Source organism: Camelus bactrianus, chromosome 1 (assembly GCF_048773025.1).
Source record: "Camelus bactrianus isolate YW-2024 breed Bactrian camel chromosome 1, ASM4877302v1, whole genome shotgun sequence".
Classification (NCBI taxonomy): Eukaryota; Metazoa; Chordata; class Mammalia; order Artiodactyla; family Camelidae; genus Camelus; species Camelus bactrianus.
This window is the reverse complement of record NC_133539.1, coordinates 119,838,850-119,854,588: the sequence shown is the minus strand read 5'-3', so window position 1 is coordinate 119,854,588 and position 15,739 is coordinate 119,838,850. Positions and strand designations below refer to the sequence as shown.

The window sequence follows — 15,739 nt, the reverse complement described above, 5'->3', positions numbered from 1 at the left end:
GACATTTTTACTTGAATTACATTAAAAGGAAAGGTAACGGACACTCAAAATCCATCCCTTCCTAATTGTCTTACTGCATCTTACTATTATCCATGTGCCTGAGGTTACTTACAAATACGGTATGTGGAAATGCTGGGTGATAGTAAGCCAGGGTTCTTCTCTTCCCAACTCTGGGTTGACAGAGTATTAATAGCTTGAAATCTGTCACCATGATAGCATGTACATCACAGAAACCAGCAAACTCTACAAGTCAAGGAATCCGCGCCACTCCCCTGGCAAGAGCCAGTTGTTTAACACCTACCAGCATACCATTCTCACAGGTCAAGATCAGGTGATGAGAGACCCCAGAGGAGGCAGCCTGTGCCCATCAAACTCCTGCTGCCTGTGAGGGAGAAAGTGTGTTGGTCACCGTGCCTTTCCTTTGGCTTGGAAAGATTAACTCTGAGCACTCATCAGAGGAAATCAAGCCTTAAAGAGATAGAGAGAGCCCCTAGATCCAGCCATGCCTGAAGGCTGCTACATTTTTTCACTAATGTGAGACTTGCCCAAGGGCATTGTCTTCTCACTCTCACAAAGACACCAGGTGAACTCCCAGGTTGGCCCAGGAGGGGACAGGTCATCGTTTGCCCTGGAGTCTTCCATGAAGGTGCCGGAAGGAGTCAGCCAAGGACCAGGGGCCAAAGTCAGTCCAGATCAGAAGCAAACATAGGGTATAGCAGCTGGAGAAGCCGGAGACCTGAGAGGGGTGCAGGCAGGGGTGTGAGGCCCCAGAGACAGCTAATTTGGGGGTTATTTCCTAGGCCGCCTGGCTTGGCTGCAAGAGGTAGCAGAGAGCAAGCCCGGGCTTCAGAGAACTCGTACACAGGAATTGTGATGGAGATTCTTGTTTCTCAATTTCAGGCCATGAAACACACAAAGGGGAGAAGTCTGCACAGCTGGGGCCACACGAGGTAAGTGCACCTGCCTGCAAGTCCGCCTGGCTCAGCGACTCCGAGACGCTGCTGCCTCTCACAGCTCTCATTTTTCCCTCTTGATTTATTTTTGACTTAAAATCCACCTCTGCTCTGAAATACTGGAGCCCGATCTTCTCCCAGTTACCTCTCCTCAAATGCAGATTTGGGGGCTGTACCCCTTGGAAGTTTGATGGAGAGGTTCTAGAACTAGGCCAGGTTGCGAGTCCCTCAGGCCACACTTCCCACTTCATTGTCAGTTGTTTCCGTAAGGGCACCCTAATGGCAAAGTCGGCGGAAGCCAATTTGTTGGAGAGGAAGGACGGTGGAGGGAGTGGCCTTCAGGCTGAGTGGCAGAATTTGCAGGGCCCAGCGCAAAATGAAAATGCAGGGCTCCTGGGTCACAGATTACGAAGGATTCCAGGGGATGACAGCTGAACATGAAACCAAGCATAGACCCTTTTGAACAGGGGCCCCGTGTGAGCACCCACAAAATCAGCCCTGGTCACAGGGGATTCTGTGTAATCTCAGTATTTGCACCCCACGCGGCTGCCCACCTGACTTTCAAGGTCAAAGTCTCCAAGCAAAAAGCAGTAAGTCTTGAAGGCCCATGTCTTGACTCTGGAGGAGAACCGTGGTCCTAGCGGGTCTGGGGAGGCTGCACTTGCTCCCTGGCTGGGCCCCTGCTGGAATCCAGAACAGACACAGAAATGTGTCAGGGAGATAGGAACAGAGGCGAGGTGGGGGGAGGACCCTGCATCTGGCAGCCCAGCCAGGAAGAAGCCACAGATAAACATCACAGAGGGTCCCCACCCCGCCGTGCCTCAGAACCAGCCCCCAGCACATCAGTCCTGACTCTTGTTGGCCGAGTCATTCCTTTCCATTCTGATCCTGTCTTGAGAAGAGACCAAACCACTGGGGGGACTAACTGGCACTCAAACAGTCCCAGTTTGCCTGGGACTTTCCGAGTTTTAACAATGAAAGTCCCGTGACCTGGTAAGCCCGGTGAATGGGATGGCTTTCCATAAAGCAAAGTCACAGCCAATGCCCACAGGCCGTATGCAAGGGCTCAGGTCACTCCCGTGGGCAGGTGTCCTCCCAGACTAATGGGCTGAGTTCCCACGATCTGCGGCAGCAGCTCAGTGGCCTCACTGTCTGCGGGTACATTTTCCCCTGCCAGGGTCTTCCATCACTCACAGTCAGACACAGCAAGGCCAGCATGCTAACTGTGGCTGCGGCCAGGGATTGGTAGCAGGCGCCTTTGATGTTTCCACCGGAAATAACCCCACCCATGCTCTGGGCAGTGGTCTGCATCTCCAGGTACACATCAGAACCCCAGACCCACAGCTCTAGCGCCTAGAACGCCGGGCCCTTGATAGCCCCTTTGTCCAAAACAGGTTTTTCAGGAAAATCTCAGCTCTGCCCAGGGTCTCCTTCAGCTCACCTTTCTGCAGCTGTGGAACTGGTCTCCACTCAGACATAAATCCTGGTTTCAGCAATTTTTTTTAAAACCAAAAAAGAATATCAGCCCTATATTATATTTCCTTGATTTTCAAAGTATTTGACACTGCCCATACTGATCAGCTTAGATATTTTATCTCTAGGCACTGGCCATTTGAGATGAAAATCCTGAACTCCAGCTTTCATGGACAGTGACCAGGAGGATGTATTGATTGTCCAGCTAGAACATTCGTACTCTACAGATACCATACCATGAATCTGATGACTACTCGTGTTCCCTTCTTTCCATTGACTGCTAGGAAGTTCAGAGTGGCTCACTTTTGCAACTGCTTAGACTATGATATACACAGTGTGTTAACTTTACTTCCGGTTTCATCTTACTTCCTAAGCTTACCTTCCCTTTGACCCAGTGTCCTGGGCTATTTATCCTGGCCTATTAAATTGAATGTACACATGCTACCACAAATCCTTTCAAAAGAGGAGATTAATATATAAACAAATAAAAATGCAAATGGTAATTGCTATCAGTAGGAAAAGGCAGAGCATCAAAAATATTGGAGACTCTATAAAGCAGATCATGCTGACTCTCATGCTGCAAGGCCCCTAGTCTCTGATGCAAAGCTCTCTCATCAGGATGCATGCTTCTGCGCCACACCCACCTCATACAAAAAAGTGCTAATGCCCAGATACCCACCCCAGGGAACTCCCTCCGGTCTTCCCCTGCAGCTGTCTTCTGGCCTCTCCACGCAGTCTCCACCAAGGAGCAGACACACACCTTCCACAGCACATTTATCCTCCCCAAACAAGGGCACAATTATCTTGACTGGTTTTCAAGCTCAACTCTTCGCTCAATGGGGGCAATTTCATCGCTGGGTTGGAGTGCCACCATCTAATTAATTTATTTACAGTGTTACTGAGGGGAGCTTTTGAAATCAATATGCAAGTGTGATTTAAAACTGACATCAGTATTTTGAGCCAAGGGCACGGGCCTTTTTAACAGGAACGCGGGTGGTCTTAAACACCTGAAGTTAAGCTCTTTGTGGCCGATGGCTCGGTTCTCTGTGGGGTTATATTTGTAGAGGTAGGGAACTTGGTTATTCCAAGAACGCTTTTGCTCAGAAAGCAGTGAGGCTGTGTAGGATACTCAAGATTTCTTCCCGTCCCTGCAGCTGAAGGGGCTTAGGCACAATCTCCACTTTACCATGTATGCCCTGTTTCCATCACAGAGCCTTCGTGCTGAAAAATCCCTGGGGAACATCTAATCCAGCCCTTTCCTTCTGTGAACAAATAGGGACTTGTCCAAGTTCACACAGAGCATAAGTTGCAGAGTTTGGACTTGGGGGCGAGGAGGGGCTCCAATCCCCATCACACCTGTGACCAACCTGGAATCAGATACATTAAATTCAATTCTAAGACTTCCTAAGACAAACTTTGAGAGGCTTCCTCCAATCTACTCAATACATTTACTCAGGGTGCACGTGTGATGACATTTAAGCGTTGCAGAATTGCTTGGGGGAAATCAGTGCCCCAGAGCATCCGGATGTGCAGCCTCCTGATCACGTAACTGAACACGGGTCGAAAAGGAAGGTTCCCGCAGGTCACGGGGGCTCCCTGTGTGGGAATCCAGCCCTGCCTCCTCGCTATAGTAAGGGCTGCGTTTGCGCCTGCCCCACTCTTGCTTGTTAGCTAACCACTTTTATCAAGAGTCATCTCCAGATTGGTACACTCTCTCTCTCTCTCTCAAGGATCATCTCATGTTTGCAAAAAGATTACCTTACTGAATCCAAACTCGTTCTGCTCGCCGCATGACAGGCCAGTACATCTGGAGACGAGGTGTTGGGGCAAGGAATAGAGACTTTATTCAGAAAGTCGGCAGACCAAGAAGAGGGGAGACTAGTGTCCTGGAGAACCATCTTCCCCAAGTCAGAATTCAGACTCCTTTTATACTAAAACTGGGTGGGGAGGTTGTCATCATTACAAATTACTTGGTGTCAGAATCCTTTGTTCTTGCAGCAGTCCACACGTGGGTCAGGTCATGATGTTCCTGCAAACCGCCAACAAGACAAATGTTATTCTCTGTTCTGCAACTTTTTATCTCTATATGAATGGGAAGTGTTACACCCATAAAGGCCAGAGCCTTGAGAACGGGCTCTCCTGTGTATTTCAGGCTCTAGGCAATGTTCTTTTACAGAAGGTGCACAACCAGCAGGACTGAGCCCAGGAAACACAGCACAGGGTTAGAGCCAAAGGAATAGATCTAATACAGAGTCAGATTTGTTCTTCCCTGCTACAATTACACAAGGTTTTCAAGAGACTCCTTTAGAGACAACCTTGCAAATTGCGACACAGTGCAAAGAACATCCAAGGAGTACGGTCCAGCCGCCACCTTGGGAACTGTTGTCCTGGTGGTCTCCTTACACCCAAACGTCCTCCAGTGTGCCACTCCTCGCCTGCCAGGTCTCGCACAGGGTTTAGGGAGAGCTGGGTGCTAAATTGATGGCATCTGGATCATATCAGATCTTTAAATGTCAGGCTAAATGTGTTTTTCTAGTCTTTCCCTGAGGGCTAAGATTGGACTGCTCATAAACTCATCTCTCTCCCCGCGTGGATTTTACACTGTAAACGTTCACAGCTCAGCTGTTTCCAGTGCCTTCCCATCTCAAATGGCAGATAAAAATGGAAGCGCTCAGGCCCAACTGAGCTGCCAAGAAGTCACGAGCTGTAGGCGTGTGACCCATTGTTTGGGTGTTTAAGACGATAGCAATGCTGGCTGGGGTTGACGCCACACAGCCACCCTGCTGCCTCTGGCTCTGATCTAGCCTGCACAAGGGAGGTAGGAGCTTTCTAAAATGGTGATAAACAGTGAGGTCATAGCCCAGAACATCCCAGCCCTCCTGGACCCAGCCAAACAAAAACAAGCCATGTGGGTGAGTATGAGTCAAAGAGTCATGGCTGGGGGGACCAACCAGGCCAGGATTCACAAATGGGAGGTCCACTTAGGAGTAAGGGCTTAGAACTGAAGACTCTCAGCGCCAGTCCCAGATTGCCTTCTCTCCTGGGTTCTAATCTCTAGCACTTAATGAGCGCCTGGCACATAGCAGGTGGTCCATAATCCCAGCTGCCTTCCATTCTGGGCTGTGATTCCAGAGCCCAGCACAGCACCTGGCATATAATAAGCAGTCAGTAAGTGTTGATTGACTGATTGCACTCATAAAAAATAACTGGATGGACAGATGCATGGAAGGAAGGAAGAAGGAAGAAGGGAGGGAGGGAGGGAGTAAGAGAGGAATGATGTTATTAAATCTCTGCCTAAAGCTAACAAGTCAAAACATAGGATTCCGTTCCTCACAAGGCAATCCCTTCGGCTGTTGGACACTTACTCTAAACGTTATAAATTCCTCCCATTGATTGAGCCAAAATCTGCCATGTTGTAACACGGCAGTTCTAGTTTTCTTGTCTCCGTCTTCCTGGCTCTACGTAGAGGGTCCTTCCCAAGAGGAAATCAGACCTTCCCTTTTGCTTTCTCTCTCTCCATTAGCATTGGGTACTAGCAAGAAACACCACTGGTTTTTAGCTGCAGAATCAGAAGAATCAAGGGTTTTAAGGAATCACCAAGTCTTTATTTCCTCTAAGAATTTGGTTCTGGTTTTCCCCAGGCATCTGTGGAACGATTTCTTTGAAAAGACCTAGGTCTGTCATCTTTGTTCCCCTATGCCAAAAGCAAGCCTCCCTAAGATGACGGCCACAGAGCACCGAGGCCCACGGACACTCTGGTGACCTCACAGTGTGCCAGTTAGCTCGATTGGCCTACATTTCCCAGAATGCTCCTTCTTACGTGTGTTCAGTGAGATTGGTTATATTGTTTTCCCCAGTTCAGATATTTGAAAGGACTCCCCAGACTCCACAGAGTATGCTCATGTCAAGACTTTTTTTTAAAGGCAAAGGCTCCAGTGCAGGGAGAAAGAGAAAGCAGGGGAACAGTGTGGTTCCAAGAGACTTTGTGCACCGAGGCCCAACCTCTGTCCACACAGACCGCACTGAATCTCTGGATGGAGCTGCCAACATCTGTGCAAGGAACCCTGGCTTCAGGAGAACTCACTGGAAGGAGCCAGATGGTTCTTTAAGTTGCCAAGCCAGGCTTCTCAAACTGGTGAGGCCGTTGCAGACCACCAGGAAAGAAGATAACCCCAGGCTTGCCAGGAGAGTTTCAGGCCTCAGACAGCACATCACACATCTCACTGCCCTTACCTTCGTTGTAAGTCAAAAATCAGACATTGAGGCGTCCCAGAAAGAAAGACAGAACTGCTCCATTATCTCCACCATGGGGCATGAGAGAGATCCTTGGGAAGTCTGGAGGGCAGAAGGGAAGCAGGAGACGCGATGGAGCTCACCCATGTTGCTCATCCTCGGACACACCTCATTGGCACAAAGTGGTTGCTGGACCTGTAATTGCTCTGCTTTCCCTGGATCCGACTTCAGCTCCTCTGCTTCTGCTTCTGGGCCAGGTGTCTGTGTGTAGCCCCACACCAAAGGGTCCCGACTTCGGAAGGATGTCCACTTCACCTGTGTCAGAAGCAGCAAGGATGGGGTGGATTTTAGTCCATCCTTGTGGGGTTCCAGCCCATACTGATGGGTTCCAGGTCGTTCTCAATCTCCCTGATTTTATATCTTTCTTTCCTTTGGAACTGCCTGTCCTGTGGACTTCAGGCGTCAGCATCAGATATGAAGACAGCAGCCTTACAGAGACTGCTTAACCAGCTCCCATGATTATGTGAGGCCATATCTCTGCAACAAATAATATATATATTTATATACATATATATATATGTATATATAGTCGTTTGAATCCCATATCTATGTCTTTTAGTGGTTCTGCATCTCTGGCTGACTCCTGCCATCCCCTGGAAGCATGGCCACTGGCTTCTCCCTCCCTCTGTGCTGCAGAAAATTCCGCACAATGCAGATGGTGGTGAGGTCCCTAAGCTCCGCTTCCCCACACACTGCCACTCGACTTGCAAGCTCCTCTGACAATCTCTCTTCCACGTGCAGGTGGGAAGTTGGGCAGACAGCCCCGTTCTCAGTCAGCTGTGGAGTGGGCTGACCGGCTGTGCAGACTCACAGATGCCAGACAGATACCCAGTAGGCTCAGCTGATGTCTCATGAAAGGGAAGATGGCAAAACAGTGACAAGAAATCACTGGAGAACTCCATGAGCCACAAGGAACGATGGTCCTCAGACATCTGGTAAACCTTGAAGCTGGAGCATGAGGTGAGCTCACCAGGCAGACACGGAAGGGCCTAACCACGTGATGTCAGGGCAGAAGTCTAGGCGTCTCTAGGCACCCCCAGAAGGCTGAGGGTGCACGTGAGACAAAGATGCCGTTTCTCTGGGCTCATGCCCAATAGGTGGGGCTTCGGGCATCTTCTACCAGAGAGGTTGCAGATGAGCAGCCCGCCGGCTGAACTTGGCTGGCCACCACGTTTTATTTGGCCTTAACGGTATATTTTAAAGTTTTAAAATTTGTTGCCAGCTTTTACAAATTTGGGACTTCACATTTTTTTTAAATCTGAATTTTCCACTTTTCTTGAAAAATCAGAAGATTTAACAAGTCTGGGCCTATTTTCCTTCCTGGCAAAAATTAGCTGTGGCTGAGTAGCAGCTGCTCTTGTCAGACAGGGATAGACTGTCTCAGCTCACGCAGTCCCCACTGGCCCACCACTCTTGCTTGTGTTACCTGCCTGGCTCCTGGAGGCACCTAAGGTCACAAGTTTCCAAGCCCTGGCCAGCCCATCTGTGGCAAGCACTCACACCTCTCCCACGGCAGCAGTGGAAACCCGGCTGGGCGCCCACTGCCAGCATCTGTACCTCTCTGCCCGAGGACTTCCTTTGGTAACCAGCCCCTCTGTGTCCTCCCCATTAGGCACCCTCGACAGCACTTCACATGAATATCACAACAGCTTACTTTTTCACTTTTACAGATTGATCCATGTTGATTCCTGTAGATTTAGATCACTAGTTCTAACTGCACAGGACTTCATTATATGACATTAGATGAACATCTGGGTTATTTTATACTTTTTGCTATTACAGTGCTTCAGTAAATACCCTTGTACACTTTTTTTCTGTGAACATAAACAGAAGTTTCTCCCAGAAGTAGAGATTGCATTGTAGAGTATCTGTAGCTTCAATGTGACTGGATGTCACCAGAATACTCAGCAGAGGGGACCAACTCCCACCAGTAGCACGTGACAGTCCCTTTCCCCCACAGCTTTGACTGACTTGCTATTATCAGACTTTTTAATTTTTGTCGATCTATGTCTAGACTCTCCATTCTGTTCCATTGATCTGCTCATTCATGTGCCAATACCACATTATTTTAATTATTGTAGCTTTGTAAATCTAGACATTAGGTGAGAGAGATTTCTCTCCTTGTTCTTCATAATTAGCTTGTCTATTCTTGGTTCTTTTTTTAGTATTTCTTTTCTTTTCTTTATGGCAGTACTGAGGATTGAACCCAGGACCTCGTGCATACTAAGCATACGCTCTGCCACTGAGCTACACCCTCCCTGCCTATTCTTGCTTCTTTACCCATTCATAAGGATTGTAGGGTAGCTTGTGAAATCTGTGGGAAGCTCAGCGAGGGTTCTGAATATAATGATAGTGAGTTTATAGGTTAGTGTGAGGTGACTGACATCCTGATGATGTTGGGTCTTTTCGCCCAGGATCGTGCCATCTCTCCAGGTTACTTTTATTCCTTCAATAAAATGTATAGTTTCCCCCATAAATTTTGTAAGTTTTATTACTAGGCACTTCAGAGTTTCTGTTGCCGAGATACCATTTCTCACTTATGAGGAAGAAAATAAAAAAGGTTCATAGCACTCTATCCTGGTCAGATTCTGGGGAAACAGGCATTCTCATATTTTATTAGTACAAGTGTGCACTAATACAACCTCTCTGGAGTACAATTTGTAATAACTCTAAATTTTTTAAGGCACATTTTCTTTGACCCAGAAATTCCGCTTCCAGGAATTCACAAATACATGCACATATATATGAGATTTCGTGTGTATAATGATATTAAAGGCAACATTATTCTAAGAGCAAAGAATTAGTAACAACCAAATGTGCACTGATAGAAGATGGTTAAATCAACCACTGAGTAGTTTTTCCATTTAATGAAATACTATGTGGTCATTAAATAAATTAAGGCAGATTGACAAATACTAGGTGGGATATGTCCAAGATTTTTATTTTTTTCTTCTTATTTACTTTGGGTTTACTTTGCTGTTCTTGTTGAAGTATCTTAAGGTGGTAGGTTAGTTTATTAAGTTGAATTTTTTCTTCTTTTCTGCAATAAGCACTTACAGCTATAAATTTCCCTCTAAGACTGCTTTAGCCACATCCGATGAGTTTTGGTATGTTGTATCTTCACTTTCATTTATTTCAAAGAATTTTCTAAGTTCTCATATAATTTCTTCTTTGACTCATTTGTTATTAAGGAATGTGTTTAATTTCTACATATTTATACATTTCTAAAATTTCTTTCTGACTTCTAGCCTCATCCCATTTTGGCTGGAGAACACACTTTGTATGATCTCCGTCCTTTTGGCTATATTGAGATGTGTTTGATGGTTTAGTGTATGGTCGATCCTGAAGAATTTTTCCACGTGCCCGTGAGAAAAATGTGTACTTCACTGTTGGTAGGTGAGGTGCAGTGACACCTCTAAAATCTTTCCTTTTCTTGCCCTGCTCTCCCTTCCCTGCAGTTATTTCAGACCACCTCCCCCTCTAAGCTTGAAATCGCTCACTCTCAAGCTCAGTCCATTGCCTTGCTTTGTTTGTGTCCTCATCCTCCCCACGCTCCCCTCTGTATCACACAGATCAGCTTAGCCCCTCTCTCCTCTTCTCTATTCTCCACTTTTCCTATCAGTCACATTCTCCCAGAACAAAATAGAACCTGAGAACAGACTCAGGCACCAGTCCACCCTCTTTCCCCAGCCTCCTTAGCTCCATCTCTGTCCATTTTCCTGAATCTATGTTACAAAAATCCCAGGGCTGAGGCCGACGAGGAGAGAACTCTCCATGTGGTTGGAACTCTCCATATGGTTCCAATGAACTGGTGAAGACACAGATCTTCCTTCCAGACCCACTTTCCATGGATCACAGACCGCATGGGAGATGGCTGTGAGCAAAGTCTCAATTGTCCATGGCTGGACTACTGTCCTCCCTCAAAGCCACCTGCTGGAAAGTCTCCCTCAGCCCTGCCTGTGCCCAGCAGAACCAAATGCCAGGCTTTTAGCGCAGCAGCCTCAAAGTTGGGAATCACTTTGGCTTTAATTCATTATTAACACACTCCTGAAAGCCCTTGGAAGTGACAGCACCAGCAGACGCCAAGAACATAAGCTCTTACAGCCTGTGGACGGGTGGAAAGGTAACTGCAGTCTTGCTGCTCATCTCCAGGCCTGGAGAAATATCAGACCTCTACATTTTATTTTGTGTTCTTCATAGTTACCCAAATATTAGCTTGTACATGGCTCCGTGCTTGCTTCCAGCACGGTGTTTGTTTATAATCACATGAGGACCTGGCTCACTGGCCCCATCTAACTCATCTTTCTACCCTCCATCCCACGCCCCCTGCCTGGCATGTAGTGAATATTCAATAATGTTTGCAGAAAGGATGGAGACAACATAATAATGAATGCACCCAGTAGGGCTTTCCTGTGCTTTCCCAACAGAACAGTTGCAGGCACGGCCAACCTAACCTACTGGTTACATCACTCATCTTCCAGCCTCAAAATGGACTCCAAGTCCTGTGGAATTATTCATCCAGGTACTGTCTCAAAAGTTTGGCAGTATCTTTAATGCCTGCGACCCCACTTCAGTGTTGTTATCTGCAAGGCCTGTCTCCAGTGTACACTACAGATGTGCACAGACGCATGCATGCACACACACACTAAATATTTTCTAATTTGAGTCCAGCGGATTGTATGTTTCTGCACCTAGTTTCTACACTCGGGCAGGAAGTGGATCTTTGTTCTCAGAATTAGAGGAATAATGAAGACAGAGATGCACTGGTCTCTGAGACCCCTTAGACCTTCAGAGATGCCTGGAACTCAAATGTGGGGTACAATTCTTGAGGTGTTTTGCTCCCCATAATTTCTTTTGCATCACAGCCCTTTTCCCGTCCCGACAACAGCATCTCCTCTCCTTCCCCGGGGGAGAGGGTGGCACTGCAAGAAGCTGATCACACAGGGTCAACTGCTTGGCTTCTGAGGTTGAACAGACCAAATCGGGACAGAAACCAAAGAATCTGGAAGAAAAGAATTTTGAAGAGTAACACAGAGCCTCGCTGTCCTGCCCCAGAGCCAGAGTTCCCCTGAGCAAAGGCTGTCACGAGAGAGATGGTGGCATTGATAGTGTCTGATGTCACCAGAGAGGGCTCCTGTCGTCACAGTAAGAAGGGTGGTCTCAGTTCAGAGGACAAGAGAGTCACTGGTGGCCGAGGAGATGGAAGAAACAAGGGAAGGTCTCCAGGAGTGCCCGCAACGTGCAGCTGAAACGCCCACCACCTGCCCGTTTCTGGAGTTACTTTTCTGGCACACACGCCACCAGGAGCTGATGGGAGTTACCAGGAGCCTTGCTTCTGGGCTCAGCCATGTGCAGATTTGGGGCACTGTGATTGCCCGAGCCTGGGCCCCCCAGACAGGCAGCACCAGGATGCCCTTGCCTCCTGGTCACTCCATCTGGAGATGTGGGAGGTAGCCTGGGCCCGGGTCGGGAAGCCGGCTGCTCCCTCCAGTCCTGGTGACTCTGAAAAGCCTGCGGGGTGTGGGGAAGTCTCGGTCTGACGCTGTGGTCCCTGTAACACTTGCTACATCATCCACAAGCGAGGCCTCTTCCTTTAACGGTGTAAGGAACATTTCGGGGTCCCATGGGTGGCCATTAGAGTGCATTTCCCCGGGAGCCTGGGGCAAGGGCAGCATGGCCGAGCCCTGCCATCCCAGACGGCCTTTCCCAACCCGAGCCATCCCAGCAGGTGTGGGCCAGTTTGAGAGTTTCTGAGGGGACTCTGTCCATTTGGAGAGGACCTGGAAATTTTATTTAAGTCTACCTATAGGGCCGGCTTCAAGTGTCATCCTTGGATTAAGAGCTGTGTGGAAAGCTTTTAGGGCTGATTCAAATCCCAGAATCTCAGGGGACACACAGAATCAGGACAGTTAGTTGACTCTATACTCATTGACAAATATTTACTGAGTGTCTGCTCTGTGCCAGGAACAGGTCCAGTCTCTGGGGAAACGGCAGTGAACAGATGGAACCCGTCCCCGGGTGGAGCTAACCTTTTATGGAGGTGAGGGGGAGCTGACAAAGAACTGAGTACCTTACTCACCGAGTGCTAAGGGGCACGGACTCTCAGAGAGAGCAGAGGATGAGGACAGAGGATGCCACATGTGGATGGAGGAGCCTCCGATGGGAAAAGGTGGGTCAGGCAGGCCTCGCTGAGTAGGTGACGTTAGAGTAAACACGAAAGTGGAGAAATGAGTTGATATGGCTGGGTTTCCTGGGAAAGAGCTAGCAAGTGGAGGGTAGGCCAGGGAAAGGGGCGAGGCCGGGGTTACTGCAGAGGGTGGGGGAGAGCTCTCTGCCTGGAGGGTGGAGACCTGCATGGTTCTCCGGAAGCCTTTGGAATTGAAACTTTCTATCCCATCATCCTCCTGAACCTCCAGATGTCCCAGAAATTCTAAACTACATCTCCCAGAATGCCTGCCACCTGCACCTGTCATCCAGGAAAACGTGGGGCGAGAGGATGGCCAGGTCCCAGGTCGCGGTCAAGCCCCTGGGATGTGCCCCATCAAGTAAGGGTCTTTGACTTCATCCAGGAGAGAATTCAAGAGCGAGCCACAGTTGAGTAAAAGTAGATTTTTTCAGAGATACACCCTCCACAGACAGAGTGCAGGCCGTCTCAGGCAGAAGGGAGTGCAGCCACGGGGTGCGGGGTTGTTGGTTTCTATGGGCTCGGGAACTTCAGGTACTAACAAGCGGGGGGATTACTCCAGCTTCTTTGGGGAAGGGGCGGAGATTCCCAGGAGTTGGGCCACTGCCCCTTTTTTGACCTTTTATGGTCAGCCTGGGGACTGTCGTGGTACCTGTGGGCGTGTCACTCACTATGTTAATATGTCACAATGAGTGTATAACGAAGCTCAAGTTCAAGGTCCACTGGAAGCCAGATCTCCCCCCATCCTGGGCCTCAGGGTCTACTGAGAGTTGAATTTTCCACCATCTTGGTGTTACTGGCTGTGTCATGCCTTGAATGGCTGTGCCCTGTCCCCTCCCCTCGTGTCTCACCTGAAAGCCCTACAGCCCCCTCCCCCAGGACACCCTGACATGAGATTTGGGAAACACAGTATGGTCCAACCCTGCGATTCCTCCGTGCTGTCTGTCAGGCACTACGCTGGGCTCGTGACACGCTGTTTTCACTTCTGACTCTGAGTGGCTTCAGGGAACACACACACACACACAGGAAGCAACAACTGAATCCAGTGGAAAATCATTTTTTCCCACGAGATGTTTACGCTCACCATCTAAGAGCAAAATCAGACTGGAAACAATGAGCAAGTCCCTTCAGGAACTCCCCACCCCACGCCTGCTTCCCGCCAGCCTGGCCGCCCCACAGTGGTCAGAGGTCCACCTTGACAGTCAGTCTTCCCTAATCCATCCGTTCCACCAGACGCCCGAAGCCTCTGAGCGCTGGCTCCCCAGCTCCCTCCCTCTGCATCACTCCCTGGGGTCCTCAAACACCCATGTACACCACCCTGGCGTCTGACTTTATATCTGCAGGCCAGACCTGCCCCCTGCCCTCCAGCCACCATCTGTCCCTCCGTATCCATACATCCAGGTCCTTCCACTCCCTTTGGCTTGGAAATGCCACCTCTAGCTTCACATGTCCCCACGGAGCCACCAGTGCTCATCCCCGTCCCTGCTCATTTCCATTGATGGCATCTTCCAACGGCTCAGACTAAGGACTTGGGGTCATCCTTGACTCTCTCACACCTCACATCAGTTTGCCAACAACTCCTATGGGTTCTTCCTTAAAACACATCAGGAGGCTGACCACTTCTCCCGGCTCCCTGAGGCCACGCCAGGTCCACGCCCTTATCCTGTCTAACTGCAGTAACTCCTTGGTGGAGCCTCCTGCTTCTGCCCTGTCCACCCCCCCCACCCTACCCCAACTTGGTCTAATCTCAGCACAGAAGGCAGAGCGGTCTTGTTAATATCCAAGTCCATTGTGTCCTCTGCTTACAACCCTCCAAAGGCTCCCATCTGACTCTGACCAAAAGCCAAAATCCCTGCAATACCCTCTAAAGTTCTATGTGATCCCCACCCCCTTACCTCTCTCATTCCATCCCACCCTGCCCACACTGTTCCAGCCACCTGGGCCCTCTGCTGGCACTCAAAAGGCCAGGTACACTCTCACGTCAACCTCAGGACCTTTGCATGAGGTGTCCTCTCCACCCCAAATGCTCATCCTCACAACTGCCCAGCCCTCCTCCTTACACAGAGGCTTCCGTGAAGCCATCCCTCGTTCAGTGTCCACTGTCAGCCCCCAGCCCATGCTCTCCAGCGCCCTTCCCTGCTTTATTTTTCTCCTTAGCCCTTGCCACCACCTGTCTCACTGTATATTTTAATTATCAGTCTGTCCATCTGTCTCTCCCACTACATTGTAAGCTCCACAAGGCACACATTTCACTCTGTTTTATTTGCTGTTATAGTCCCAGTCCCCAGGATAGTTTTGGCTCATGAATATTCATTGGTTGAATGAAGGAAGTCTACAACTGAAGGAGCATGGCCCTCCTCTTCCGGCATCCGCCTCAACCCAGTGGCCAACTGAGGGGATGGCATTCAGATGCTCCCGTGGGTTATTCACAAGAGCATCTCCCCAGCTTCCCTCCTTTTCAAAAGGATGAGGACAGGGGTCCTCAGCGACGGAGGGAGGGTCCAGCCTACCTTTACAGGATCACCTGTGGGAGGCTGTGGCTGCAAACAGCCGGCCCCCTGCATTTCCGTCACAGGTGCAGCCTTTCCGAAATCCGAAATCCGGAGAGAAAACTTTTCCCCGCCCCTTTGGGTGGAGAAAGACGCCTTCCATCCGAACTCCTGGGACGATCCCGTCTGGGTGTGGTCCTAGCGGTGACGGCGCTTATTTTCCCCGGAGTCGTGTTCCGTGGGGCTGCTCAGAGCTTGGGAACAGTGAGGGCGTTAGGACCAGGGGCGAGGCGCTCGCCTGGCTGGGTCTGGCAGAGGTCCTCGGGCTGGCTGAGCGCGGAGCTCTG

General features: G+C 49.4%; 1 long non-coding RNA gene across 1 annotated transcript; it reads right to left on the bottom strand.

Annotated features, from left to right (window-relative positions):
* Positions 1-4,197: 4,197 nt before the first annotated feature.
* On the bottom strand, positions 4,198-15,549 carry LOC141578836 (uncharacterized). The gene is made up of 3 exons (XR_012509585.1): positions 15,414-15,549; positions 6,660-6,974; positions 4,198-4,455 (listed from the first exon to the last, which is right to left on the bottom strand). It is a non-coding gene; the product is annotated as an uncharacterized LOC141578836 (long non-coding RNA).
* Between the last annotated feature and the right edge of the window lie 190 nt (positions 15,550-15,739).